General features: G+C 35.5%; 1 pseudogene; it reads right to left on the bottom strand.

Moving 5' to 3' along the window:
• Positions 1–14,447, bottom strand: part of LOC120188018 — a 48,588-nt pseudogene extending 34,141 nt beyond the window's left edge.
• Positions 14,448–15,531: the final 1,084 nt, after the last annotated feature.

Genomic DNA, 15,531 nt, shown 5'->3' with positions numbered 1-15,531 from the left:
TGTGGAAAGATCATTTCTTTGAGCAAATATTTCCAATGAGACAGAAAGGCGTGAAGAATAAAAATGGTGAAACAGTGACAGTAGAATTGATTACACATAATTGCTTCGTTCATCAGGCAGTTACATTATGATCATGTTATTGAACAAACATTTACTCAGCAAGTATGGTTTCAAATACTCAATCTTTTTAACCATTTGTCACATGACAACGTGTTCTTTGTTAAGCTGCATCACGGTTGCATGGATAAAGATGGTCCCCATGTAGACCATTCTATCCAGGATTCAGTTCCTCAAAATCTCGACTTTGAATTTTGTATTCTGAATGTCGGTGATGATTGGAAATATTTCTTTGAGATTCATGGCAGTTAGTTTCAATCATACTGTTGGGGCTACGAAGCTGTTTTTCACAATAACTTTTGCTTACTTGATGACATTGAAGAAAGAGGCTTGGGCTTACGTATATTAACCTTATTCCCGTTGTTACTGGGGTTATCATTGCCAATCAGGGTGAACTGAGTTTTTATCTATTTTGTTTATCATGTGCGATTCATCTATTTTGTTTATCATGTGCGTTTCATCTACAGCAGCAGGACTTCCATGGACCTCTCTCTGTACATGGATCCTATAGCTGATGTGTTTCTACTTCCTACAACACTCATTATGGAAGAAAATATGATCGGTATCACACTTTCCCTTGCTCGAGATGATATCAAGATCAGTTGGTATCTCTTATTCAATTCGACACTAACATATTTTATGAATTTGACCAACTTTTTGGTCATGAAACACACCAACATCCCATTTGTATTCCCACTGAGTGTTGTTCTCAAATGGTCTTGTGACATCATACAAAAGCTTTGAACACTATGCAAAGAGCTTCACTGGAAAACATTTGTGCAGAAGGCACAAGAAATGATGAATATGTTGTCAAATATTTTACGAACATTTGTTTAAAAACCATATGAGATGATGAATGTGTTATCAAATGCTTTACGAACATCTGGGCAGAAGCCACGGGAAAGAATGAATATGTTGTCAAATATTTTACGAGCATCTAAGTAAAATCCATATGAGATGATGAATGTGTTGTCAAATGTTTTACGAACCAGTTATTCTGATGCTGAACCAATGTTGCAATCATATGGCATTTTCATTTATAGACCTAAGATGAAGTTTGTATTCTTCAACCCCAAGGTTAGAAGTGATATATGATGAAGATTTCTTTTCACAGAAGGGAAACTGAAATTTTAACAACAAGAAACTAGTGGAGCCAACTAAGATTGAATAATAGGTTGTTGTTAAACATCTCGACATGATATGGTCCAAGTTATCTTATTCGAGATTTGATTAGGTGTGGAGACATGAAAGGAATTAGGATAAATCCTCCTTGTGATGTGTTTTAAGAGTCAAAACAAACAGACGATGATCTTCTAATTAATTGCTATTGAGTTTAGCATATCTACATCTACATTCTTCAAAGATGATAGATTCTCTCTTCAAAGATGATAGATTCTCTCTTCAAAGATAATAGATTCTCTTTTTAAAGATGAAAACTTTATTGGATTTCTACACAAGTCCAGATGAAGAAAACTGATGTTATTAAAGACAAAAATGGGAACATCAAGGTCATAATTCTGACTACGACAAGAGTTCCATAAATGAAACATTTTTTCTAATACTTAAATGAAACAAAGAAGACACAAAGATGCAGATTGATCAGATGGTTCTTCAGAAATATAACATAAGTTGCTACACTGATATCCGAATGTAACCCTGGTAATAAATGATCAAGTGAAGGAAGATCGAGTTCACCACTTTGAAGTCAAATGAAGATTGCATCAACATTCATGCATTTATAAGAACATCATTTGCACAATAAACAATGCATTATATTGATACATTTGATTGCATTCAAACATAAAGTATTACAGATCTTCGTATGAAAAAGAATATTCATGATGACAAATACCTTACAAGAAGAAGGTAGAATTCAAAACCTCAAATTCAGGAATCATGCAAACATCTGAAGATAGATGGACGCAATCCACAAGAATGAGCATTATTTTGAGATTGGGGCATGTTATCCAATCAACATGTTATTTTGAAAAATAATAAGAAAACGATTTCCAAAGTTTCTCATTTAATCTTTTCTAAAAATGAAATTGTTTAATAGTAAGAAAACGATTTCCAAAGTTTCTTACTTAGTAAACTATTTCCCACATCTGTAAGTCCTACAGTGCAGGATGTTTTCAAAAAGCCTTCGGGAGCTTTTTGATGTTTTCAAAACCTTCGGGTCATCTGTAAGCCCTTCAGTGCATGATGTTTTCAAAGCCTTCGGGTCATCTGTAAGCCCTTCAGTGCATGATGTTTTCAAAGCCTTCAGGTCATATGTAAGCCCTTCAGTGCATGACGTTTTTAAAGCCTTCGGATCATATGTAAGCCCTTCAGTGCATGATGTTTTCAAATCCTTCGGGTTATCTATAAGCCCTTCAGTGTATGATGTTTTCAAAGCCTTCGGGTCATCTGTAAGTCCTTCAGTGTATGATATTTTCAAAACCTTCGGTTAATCTGTAAGCCCTTCAGTGCATGATGTTTTCAAAGCCTTTGGGTCATCTGTAAGCCCTTTAGTGCATGATGTTTTCAAAGCCTTCGAGTCATCTGTAAAACCTTCAGTGCATGATGTTTTTAAAGCCTTCGAGTCATTTGTAAGACCTTCAGTGCATGATGTTTTGAAAGCCTTCGGGTCATCTGTAAGCCCTTCAGTGCATGATGTGTTTAAAGCCTTATCTGTAAGCCTTTCAGTGCATGATGTTTTCAAAACCTTTGGGTCATCTGTAAGACCTTCAGTGCATGATGTTTTTAAAGCCTTCGGGTCATCTGTAAGACCTAAAGTGAAAGATGATAAGACCTCAGGGCCATCCACAAGACCTACAGTGCATGATGTTTTTTTTAAAAAAACTCAGATCCATCTGTAAGACTTACAGTGCATGATGTTTTCAAAGCCTCCGGGTCATCTGTAAGACCTACAGTGCAAGATGATAAGACCTCAGATCCATTCATAAGACCTCAGGGCAAAATGTTTTCAACATTTCCATCGTACTCAAAAGAAGCCAAATGAAAAAAAAAATTATTGTCTTTTTCGTCTTTGCTCTATTCTTGTTAACACAAGAATGAGCAAAGAGGGGCAGCTGTAGACACTAATTTTTTCTTTTATCTTTTATCTTTTATTATTATTAATAATATGTATTATTATTATTATTATTATAAATTATTACAAAGTATGCCCAAACCCGAAAGCCCAAAGAGATACAAGCCCAACCCAGATCCAGCCAACTAAACCCTAAAACCATATTAGGGTTTCTATCATTTTCAGCTTCAGCCGCCTCAGCTCACAGCCATTGGATCTGGCCTTGATCCAACTCCCAGATGGTCCCAGCAGGAAACCCTAGGGTATCATTACCCTAGGGCCACGTCGCCGCCTCCTTTGCTGCCACTACCCCGCCACCTTAGGAAGCTGCTGCCACTCCTCGTAGAAGATTCCAGCGGCTGCCACGACGCCCTCCACACGTCAAGCTCTATGGTGAGTCACCACTATAGCTATGGTGACTCACCGAAGAGCCCCTTTTGGATTGGTCCGAGCAGAACACCGGTGAAGGCTATAAAGCCATCACCAAACCTGCGAGAAAAAGAAGAGAAATGAGGGGAGCAACAACGAACATCAACGACGAACACAACAACAAGCAACAAAACCAAAGAAAAAAAAAGAAGAGAAGAAGAAGAACTTACCTTGCCGGAGAACCCCAAACATCACCGAAGAATTAAAAATACCAAAGGTATTTTCTTAGATCTAGGAAATTACAGGGATTTTTAGGGGAAATTGAGGCCAAATTCGGCATTAGGGTTAAAAGAGGGAAATTACAGGGATTTTTAGGCGGTGGCGATCAGTGTCGAAACTTGATCGCCGGCTGGTGGCCAGCCAACCTCGGTGGAAGGTAGAAGGGGTATATGTGTAATTTTCTAATGGGAAAACCCTTTCCGCAGTCATTCAAGTTTTATAATTTTACGTTTTAGTCACTGGAATTACATTTCTAAGCATATTAATATTGTCTTCAAATTTTATTTTATTCTATTTTAGTCTTTACCTGTATATTTATATGTTTAAGGTAAAATATCATGATTAGTCCTTTAATTTTATTTGTTTTTATTTAATCCTGATTAATTAATTATGGATAAATACACTGTTAACATTAGAATTTATAATAATTCAAATTAGGACCTTTAGGTTTTATTTATATTTTAGTTATTGATTTTTAATTCTTTCATTTTTGACCATGAATTTAATATTTTATATTTTAATCCTATTATTTAATTTATGCATTTTAGTCACTATTTAATTACAATGTAATTTTTATCATTTCAATTTCAATATAGTACTTTGATTTTTATTTTATTTATTCTAGTTATATTAATATTATATTAAAGTATTATTAATAATTTAACCAATTAATTAAATAATAATATTTATTTATTTTTAATCAAAGAAATGTCAGTCTTAATATAACTAGATGTCATATTCTGGTATTTTAAAAATAAATAAATATCCTACTTATAAAATAAAAAATACATATTGTTTATTTAAATTATTTTCTTAGGAAAAAATATTATTTTAATATTATTCATTTTTCAAATATTAAGAAAGGGCAGTCTTAAAGCAACTAGATGTCATTTTCTGATGTTTTAAATAAATAAATATTTTATTTATAATTTATAAAAATTATTTAGTATTTTTCTTCCTTAGAATTATCCAATTAAATACAAAATAATAGGATTATAAATTAAATTATATTTGAATTCTTAAATTCTAATATTAGACAATTATAATCGACAAGACCAATTTGGGCTTTATGGGGGTGCTAATCCTTCCCCAAACATAACCGACCACGAATCCCTTTTTATTATTAAAAAAAATGAATTTTTGGTTAAACATACACCAGTTTATATTTTAACCGAGTTTTCTTAAAAACTATTTTAAAAGATGATTTTTAGGTATTCGACCTACCTTACTCAAAAAGGTCGATGGCGTCTCCCAAAACATTTCATAAAAACATTTATTTATCCACATTTTTTTCACCAAAGTAAAATTTCGTACCCGGACGAAAACCGGTTACGACACTTGGCATAGGAAGGCATTGCTCGATGGCTTCGAGTAGGGGCACATGATACAAACTGGTCCAGAACATCAATGAATTTCTTGAACTGGATGTCATCATCATGTTTCTTCAACCGTTGAGGGAACGGTGGTGGAGGTCTACACGACTACTGATGGTGCAGGGAAAGCGCTGGCCTTGACCATGAATTTCTGTTATCCGATTGATGCTTTTCTGAGCCTTACGTCTTTCCTTCTCTTCATGCGCTTTCTCTGTTCAGCATTCTCAGATTCCTCATCCGGTTGTGTTACGCCTTGGCGAGAATTGTTCAGCTGTTCTCCCCCAAACTTGTCATCTTGATCAACTTGTTTTCCTCTCCTTGTATAAGTACATTGCATTGCTCTTCCTCATGATGCTTAGTGACTTCAGTTCACTAGGGAGATTTCCGTGTGGGCGAGAATGTAATGTCATGGCATGTTCCTGCATCAAGGTTTTTGTAGGCGCCATAAAATCTTTTGTCAAGGCCATGAATTCTTGCAAGGATAATTCCAATGAGTTAATATTGGAATGAGTGTTAGAGGAAGAAGTTATACCTTTGTTGTTCTGCCAGGCTGCTGATGCTGATTCTGAATATGCTGATGGTCAGAATGATTTTGTTGTGGCCTGTAATTTGTGGCTTGATTGTTGTTGTTCCCTTGATTATTCCACGAAAAATTTAGGTGACGTTGCAAGTTTTGACATATTGGTTATGGCAGAAAGTTGGGCTACTACGATCTTTGCTTTCGAATTCATATGCTCCAGAGGTTTTTCTGCCGGTTCCCAATCTTGCACTTGGAAATTGATAGTCTTATTTGCTATCTGTCGAGGATGTCAAAAGCTTCTCGGATGATTTTTCTAGTAGGGTGCCATTTGCTGAGGCATCTAACATCATTCGAGTTGGTGCATTGACTCCATTGTTAAAATATCACCAATTGCGTCCAATCATGAAATCCATGCTTAATATATTTGTGAGTAACTTTTATATCTATCCCAACATTCGTACATTGATCATCATCGCCTTGGCGAAAACTCGCAATGTCATTCGATTCATATTGGACGGATTATATCGGAGTAGGAAACTCTTGCATAAATTTGCCCATGACTCCATTGATTCGGGAGGAACTCCGCTGAGCCAAGCTCTTGCTCTATCACATAAGAAGTAAGGAAAAAGCTTCAGTTTGAGCACATCTTCATGTACTCCTTGTTGTCTAAATTAATCGCATACTTCAAGGAGCATACACATGTTGTCTAGCGTCTTCATTGGGTGTACCACCAAATTGGCGATAGAGTTCAGCATATTAAACATCACCGGTTTGAGTTCAAAATGAGTGGCTTGTATCTCAGGTGCCACTATGCCAGGATTGAGGTCATCGAGAATTGGTTCAAATGATCTCGTATCGCTCTGGTCTTGCAACTTGATCTCCTAAATCTCCCATGTCATTTTGCATTTGATTCAATTGTTCTCTGGTTCTTTGGGCACGCAACCTTTGTCTGAACGATTGTTCAACTTCAGGGTCAAACGGTTCCAAAGGCTTACAAGCAAATCTCAAGGTCATGCAATAATAAAAACCTATAAAAGAAAATAATAAACTACGTTAGACTAAATAATTATAAAGTGACGCAAAGAACTTGTTATGGCTGGAAATTTCGTCAGTTGCCAATCCCTGGTAACGGTGCCAAAAACTTGATCGCCTGTGAATGTATATGATAAGGCAAGCTATCTGTGTAAGTATACACAATCGATGCAAGTAATATAGTAGTGAGTGAGTATCGTCTCCACAGGGATTGGATTAGAAATATATTTTCACCACAACTAGAACTAATGCCACAAATTAATCCTACTAAGTATTAAAGCTAAGAACTAATATTAAGGAGCCAAGAATAATGATTCGTGATTCAGAAAAGTGTGGTCGAGACAAAGAAATATGTAGACAGATAAAACAAAACAAGTATTGGAAAATATAATGCAAACAACCCTCATATTCAGACTGTCACAGAGCACTGATGCTAAACCATTGTCTCGGCAACAATTATTTAAGCCCAGAATGAATTATTATGACTCACTAAACTGCCCGACATAATTACTAGGTATCTTAGACGGTTGCTATGGAAATACCTCTCGGTGTTAACTATAGACGTTGTCTTAACCTACTCTAGCCTTATCCCTTTTAGTCGTTTGAAACTCACTCCTTATCTCTAAGGTAGACAAGTTAGAACTTCACCATCCCAGATTCATTCCTTTGCTCATGTTGATCTCTCTTAATTCTCTCGAATTCAAGAATCACTTTCTAGACAAAAGGCTATCTCTCGATGGCTCTTACAATGCCCAGACATGTTTTACCGAAACCCCAGGCGATCTCTCGTTCTCTTACATGTTAAGGAAAAAATATTTAAACTATGAGCAAAACGTCATAAGCAAACATAATTCATCATTCATAAACATAAAATATTATTTAGGAAAACAAAGTTTAACACCAAGTAAAGCATTCATGGTGTTATCAAAGATCATCCAAGATTAAACTATTAATACAACCCCAAATAAAATAAGAGTTTAAGAACAAAGGAAGAACGACTCCCAAAACAGGGGCTTTGTCGCAACAATCTTGATCAGCACCACTCCTGCCTTGGTGATCACCCTCTCTCAAGGCTTGATCATTCTCTACTAAAGCACTGCAGTTACTTGCTCACGCCTAAGGTAAAGCTTTTCTTTCTTCTTCCTTGCCCTCCTTTTTCTTTTTACGGCTACGGCTAGTAATTATAAGCAGAATCTCCTAGGGCTTTGCATGCTTTTGGAGTTTCCTTAATTAGTCGTTATTAATTTCCCAAACTTAAAAAGGAAAGGCGGCTGGCGGTTGTCAGGATATTCAAGGCTTGCTTGCACGTGAAGCAGGTCATCCAGCTGGCATGTGACATAGGCGGTTTCGCCACATTTGCTTCAGACTTCTTCAGATAAATCTTGCCTCAGCGAGATAAATCTGCTCCTCACGTTCTCATCTGCTCCATTGGCCTTTGCAACTTTTCATTGTCATGACTGAAATGTTCTTCCTCTATAGAATTCCTGCACAAACACAACTCAAACAACCCTTCTCCTCAGCAGCATCAGTTAAGCCAAATAAATCTTGCATATGAAAAATATCCACCACAACCTATATGTAACTAAATGCAACTAAAAATGCAGTGCATACTTGTTTAGACGAGCAATAACTTAAGTGAAAAGACTAGAATTTAAGTATTTTACGGAGTTATCAAACCTCAGCACGTTCTTTTCGAGTTGAGCAATCTTTGCTTCCATTTTCTTCTTCTTTGAACGAGTATTATGAGTATGAGGTGTGTCCAATTCTTGGGGGTAGTATGTCCAGTGTTTGTTCCTTTTTTTGATGAGACATTTTCTGTTAGTTAATGTGAATGTAAAGAAATGAAGAGAAAAAAATCAAATGCAAAGTATATAAATGCATGCATGAAATTTTTGAGGAACTGATCCAAAAATGTGTCTGTTATTATAAATAATCTTTATTGGGACAAAAGTGTTATTTCTTAAGAGACAAAAACATCTTAAAGGTACATTCTGACTAATTTCTCTAGACCCCTAACGTCTTCAAATAGGTTGACAAGTCTTCTTCCTTCATCTGTCACTGGTTGAATACCTTGTCAGACCACTCTGCTTCTCTTGCCAAACCATGCAAGTGATGTGCTACTTTCTGTACTTGCTATAAGAAGTCTCGAATGACCATATCTCTATCTTTCACCCTTTGCTGAGCTTGATCCAAAGAAAACCACTGAAATCCCATCAAAGAGAACTATCTGAAGCTCGTTTGATTGTTCTTAAACTTGTCCACAGTGGCCTCTAACTCAGCTATGGTATTGTCATCATGTTCTTGCTGTCTTTGAAGAGATTTGAAGAGACCCCTCCAGATCAGTTATTTAATCTTCAACGTTTGTTCTGGTGTTATCTTTCTAACAAACGCCTTTGGGAAGTCTTAGCTGTCAGTGTCTCTTTTTCATCTTATCATTCGAACTTCAGGTTGTTGGCTTCAAACTTTCCAGTATTCAGAAGATATTTTAGACTGGATTTGTTCTGAACTTATTCTTGATACCCCTTTCTTAAATCTTACAGCTTAAAGTAGACTTTTCTTCTATCTTTTTCTAAATTGTCTTCTCAATCCTTCTGAGTATTGGCATCTAACTTCCACTGGATATTTCAGCCTCAATTTCCCTTAGCCTTTGTTTCAGCTTCCTTTTCAGCTTTGAATTTTTCTTTGTATCTCCAATTCGGAGAGAACCGATTTAAGATGCGCTTCCATGGTCCGAGTATCTTCATGATGGCACGGGAATGGTGTCATTCTTTCTTAACTTCTTCCATTCCAAATAATCTAGAGTAAGAATGTCTTTAGCATCCACAACATCCATACGGAATATCTTCCCATGACTTAGCTACATTTGTTACCTTCTTCCTGTATTTGTCCTCATGGTATGCAAATTCCGATCCAAATATTCCATGTGTAGTTGGGACAAACTGGTGTGTCCCATACTGCCAAGTGCCAAAATTGGAGAATATCCGACTCCTCCCCATAATTCAGTAACGTTATGATTTCTAAGTCTCTAACATCAAAGGATGTCACTATGGGTTAACCAAGGGGCTCTCCAGACAATGTCCTTGTCTTGAATGCGTGAATAACTTTACCCATTTTTCTTTTGGGATGCCTTCTTACCACCTTAGTGTAAGGAATTCCCCCAAAGGAGAGTAAGTGATGTTGAATAAGCGGTAAGAAATCCCACCAGTCTTCTAGAAATGACTATGGATCTAAACCTGGAGAAGTTGTGTGCACCCTATAAATCTTCATCCCCTATCTTTCTGTAATGGTTGAGTGAACGAAAAGTTCAGCTAATATTTTTGGTGTCAGGTTCACTCGCTTCGATAGTTGTTCGAACATTCCACCACATTCACCTCGATATGTCCCAAAGTTTTTGGGGGGATAACCAAGTCGTAGAAAACTATTGCAAAAAGGTCTATCGTCTTCCATTCATCTGGATGATTCTTCATTAGTGCTTGATATGGGTCCAAGCAATTCCCTCTCCTTTACCCTGTGATGAATCCAATCAGTTACCCATTTTCATCTACCCCTGCAACCTTTGTCGACCAATTCTTGAAAGATTGACATTTGATATGCTTGGTGTAGAGCCGGTCCATTCTGATTCCTTCACAATGTAGTAAAGTAGTATACTCTTCGATTGTGGGCATAATGTCTTCTTGATTAAATGTGAAACAACTATACCCCGGATTCTAGAATTGCACTAAGGCTCGAATTAGGGGCTCATCTATCTTGACATAGAGTAGAAGCGCGATATCACCATATCGCTGGCAGAAATTCTGTTTTGATCGTTTTTCCAACTGTCCCACATGCTCCGCAATTCTGAACATTGTTCTACTTAAGGTTGACAGAAGTAAACCAGCCAGATCTGACACATAGTTACCTTGCATATTGTCTCCCTTTTCTTTCTGAGTCTTTTCTGACCATAGTCGACCTATGCGTTTTTCACCTCTTGCATCCCTTTTCCATTAATGTAAATTATTTGTGTTTAATGAACACTTTTGTGGATCCATCACCTCTTTTAAATGATGCAAATGATGAAACAACGGAAAACAAAAAAATAAAAGGGAAACAAGTTAGTAGATAAAAAAATACTAATCAAAATAATAATGAAAGTAAAAGTTCTTACCTCACATGATATCTACCCCACATGTTTTTATTCTTACCCGGACATGATTTCTATTCTGAATGTTAATTTTTGAGCAAATCCTAACCGCATGTTTTTCTAGTTCGCATGCTTTGAACATAAAGTAAAACAGGAAATAACTAAAGCATCCTAGGTTTGGAATGGAGTTTTAAGGTGGGCTCTAATTCCTTGTAGTCTCCCGGTTTAAGTTCTAAAAAAGGTACCCGAGTTCTCCTTAATGGTGCCCCCTTGGGCTTGCCAGACCCTCACTCTAAGCCCATTACAAGCTTGTGTGAACCGAGTTAAACTCGAAAGGATACATTCTCTTATGTCTATACGGAGAATAAATTCCCACAAAGACATAAGGAATATGAATCCCGAAAGTTACTTGCTAGGCCTGTACAGAGAATAAATTCACACGAAGGCATCGTTTTCACCTCAACTTATGAAAAGGTTTAGTGCTCAGGTATAAAGCCTGAGACAAATTTTGAAAATATGAAATCGTTGAAAAAACATCAGTACAACTATTTATTTGAAAAAAATAATAGAAGATAAATAATAAGGATCGAATAGCTAAATTAAAATTTAACCTTACAATTTTCACTTAAGAAGACAACTAGAAATTAATGTTAGCATGACTCACTTATCTGTCCCCAGTAGAGTCGCCAAGCTGTCGTAACCGATCATTTTTTTAAATTAGGTTGACCGAACGAAATTAATGTTAGCATGACTCACTTATCTGTCCCCAGTAGAGTCGTACCAGAAATATGTCGGGTTGGAAGTCGGTTACAGTCAAGGAAGGATTAGCACCCTTGCACTGCCCTTTCGATACCGATTTAATTTTTCGGTTGTCTTAATAGCAAAAATTAAAAGTTTAATTAAAATTAAAAGTTTGATCTGAACTACTTACCATTGAAGGATTTGAAATTGACCTAAAATATAAATCAAATTAATTTTAATTATTAAAGTAAAACAAAATTAAATTAAGAATATAAAGTAAAAGAAAAACTGTAATTTAAAATGCAACAATTTAAAATTAAGGACCAAATTGAAATATTTGGATGCTGAAAGAATAACAAAAAGTTGGAGGGGTCTATTTGTGAAATATCAAAAAATGAACAATGATTAAATTGAATAAACTCGAAATTCATGGGTAAATTTACAAAAGCTGACCAAAACGAATTATGCATCAAAAGCTCAGGGACTGTGGAAATAATTAAACTATTTGCTAATTACCCTTCGATCCCTCTATAATAGCCCAAAAAATCTTAAAATTTCATTTTATTTCATTTCACCCAAAAACAACCCCCTTCTTCACAAAACTCTCTCAACCCCAAGCCCTAACCGGCCATAGGTCCGACCACACTCTGACGAAGCCCCCATTGCACTGACTGCCGCCGTCCTCCTTTCCCCAACCCAGTGAGCCCGAATCCGAGGCCAAAATCTCGTAAAAAAGCCCCGAAAAGCATATATATATATGCCCAAAGTTTCGATTTTTTTACCTTGAAAACCGGCATCCCTTCAAGTTCTGGCGACTCCTCTTCTCTCGAGCCAAAACAGACGCAAGCACTGATGATTTTTTTACTTTCTTTATTGTTTTCGAATGTGGCTCTTGGTTGATTTTGTTTGCTATGTATTTGATTTCTTCATGTTCTTTCTTGTTCGACTTGTAAGGGCTTTATAGTCGTTCTCCAGTGTTTTCGACCGAAAAAAACGAGGTTGTTCCTTATTTTCGGTTTGCTCAGATTAGGGATATATTCCCTCTTTGCTGAGGGTTATGGAGACATGGTTCTCATTTGCTCTGATTTTACTGTGATTTGAGATACCGTAAATCTCGGTCGATTGTCACCAAAAATGACCCGGAATTCTCGGTGCTGCTCGCAACGCGTGGTCCTCACGCGCTACTCCATGCGGCACCTCACTAAGCATAAAACCCTAGTTTTGATCTTGGGTTGGGTTAGGGCCCCCTAATTGGGTTTTGGGTTAGACTACCGGTTTGGCCTTGGACTTGGGCCTTTGGACCTTTTTTACCGCACTGGACTTGGACCTAAAAAATAATATAAAATAATAATAAGCTTAATATAGATTTTTTAAAAGGAAAAAATTATATAATATATTATTTTCAAAAATAATATGTTTTCGAAAATTATATATTATATATTCTTCCAATAATATTTAAAACTATATATACGTTTTCGAAATATGTTTTCAAAAATTATATATATGTTTTCAAAAATGTTTTTAAAATCATATATTATGTTTTCAAAAAGAAATCAAAAACATATATATACGTTTTCAAAATGTTTTTAAAACCATACGTTTTCAAAAATGTTTTTAAAACCATATATTTTACGTTTTCGAAACAGTTTTTAAAAAAATTATATATATATGTTTTCAAAAATGAGTTTCCAAGAACTATATATATATATTTTTAAAAAACTATTTGAAATTATTATGTATATTATGTTATATGAAAAAAAAAACCCGAACGAAAATAAGTATCTACATAGTTGTTGGAAAAAAAAGATTGTAGATACAACCCCCCACACCTAAACCTATGGTTATCACACCTATCTTTCTTTTTCGATGATGATCCATGTTGGATGCTACGTTATAGGCAGTTATGGATTCTTCAAAATGATGTATCGCTAGATCAACATTCAATTTGTATCAATAGGTTAGTCAATTTGCAGTCACCTTTTGACAAGCATTGGAATGTAGTTAAAAGAATTGTCAAGTATCTCAAAAGAACCATGGATCATGGTTTACTTTTTAGTACACATCCAGTTCTTGCAGTATTAGTAGGATAGTTTCAAGTCAAGTTTGTTCCTGTTGTGGATCAAATAACGGACGTCCTTACCGATCCCTTGTCAGCAACATTTTTTGTTTGACACAGAGAACAACTCAAAGTTTTATTCAGCAGATGAATTAAGATTGCAACATGTTAACAACGGTTTTCTACATCAACAAACAAAAAAGTTTTAGGAATGAGAGAGAACGAAATTAAAACTCAAAGAAAGAGAATGATATGAAGTATGTTAGAGTAATGATTCATTGTTCAAGATATTCAGTAAGTTTATTGTTCATGTACATAAATATGTAATTGTTGCGAAGAATGTATGTTATTTTTTAGGTTTCCTTCCAAGATTTGTTCATAATCTTTCAAGAGGGTATGTGCTTCCGGGTCTGAATTTGGGATTGGGCCATTGGTGGGATCCAACCCGTTTGAGGGTAACGTGGAACTTAAAAGGGTTTGGAGTGAGTTGAGATTTTGGGTTCCAGCAAGAACCGTTCGAACTCAGGGACGAGTTGGCGCTCCAGGGCTTCAGTAAGAGGAGCAAAAATGTAATATTGTGCTTACCATCTGTTTCTTCAAGAGCTTGGAGAAGCCTTGTCAACGAGTTCAACTAACTCAATGTAATGTGAGTCATGAAGATTAACGAATACCGAGTTGGAGTTTATCTGATCGGATTTTCTAGATGGTTTAGTGGCATTGCAGCAAAGGCAAAAAGAGATAAAGAGTAAGATCTTGAATGAAAACACCATAGATGAAAGAATCCATGACGCTTAAAGAAAACTGAAAAAGAATCAAACCTAAGATAGATGGAATTTGATGATTAAAGGTTTGGGGAAGAATCTTGTAAAACTAAAGAGTATTACATTATGTAAGGGATCATAACTTATAATTTATCTAATTATATATATATATATATATATATATATATATTATATATATATCAAATTGAATTATTCTGTAATAATTAAATTATTGATATTTTAAATAAATTGATCAAGAGTTCATAAAATGTTTGAAAATTGAAAACTATTAATTAATTCCTAAATATAATGTAAAATGGATGAGTCTACAATGAACATCACATATCGATGTGCATGATATATATGATAAATTTACAAATGATCATTAAAATACAGTAAAATGATATTTTTAGTCATTTAACTTTCAAAAGTTATAGAATAAGCATTAAGCTTTAGATTTGTTAAAGAAAATAAGCAGCGATCCTTAACTATCGTCAAATATTTGTTAACATGATCACATTTTGTATGTCTCATTTTAAACTAATGTATGTATGTGTGTATGTATGTATGAGTATGCGGTGTGATTAATGGTATGTTTTTTGTATGTTTATAAATAGTTCTAGTAAGCATGTCCAGTAGCTTAGGGATGGCCACTTAACCCGAACCCAACCTGATCGGGTCGGATTTTTTAAAAAAAAATTCGAGTTCGGGTCGAGTTTTTTTAAGTGTGATATTCAGGGGGTTTGGGTGAAAAATACCCGACCCGAAAAAATACTTATAATTTTACCTTATATATTTAGGAATAATTACAATAATACCCTCTATATAATTTGTTTTTCAATTAAGTCACTGTTTTTATCGAATAAAAATAATTTTTTTTTATTTCGGGTCGGGTTTCTAAGTCATATATTCGGGTCGGGCGGGCTCGGGTGGAGGTTCACTTGTTCTCAGGTCGGGTCGGGTGGACCAAAAACCCGACCCAACCGAACCATGGCCATCCCTAAGTAGTCTAATGTATGATAAGTTTATTAGTATGTAAATGTTTAAATGCCAAGTATATCTAGGCATGGAATGTAAGTTATTAGGAAGTATT

This window comes from Hibiscus syriacus, unplaced genomic scaffold, assembly GCF_006381635.1.
Source record: "Hibiscus syriacus cultivar Baekdansim isolate YM2019G1 unplaced genomic scaffold, ASM638163v2 tig00116937_pilon, whole genome shotgun sequence".
Classification (NCBI taxonomy): domain Eukaryota; kingdom Viridiplantae; phylum Streptophyta; class Magnoliopsida; order Malvales; family Malvaceae; genus Hibiscus; species Hibiscus syriacus.
This window is presented reverse-complemented; position numbering and strand designations above follow the sequence as displayed.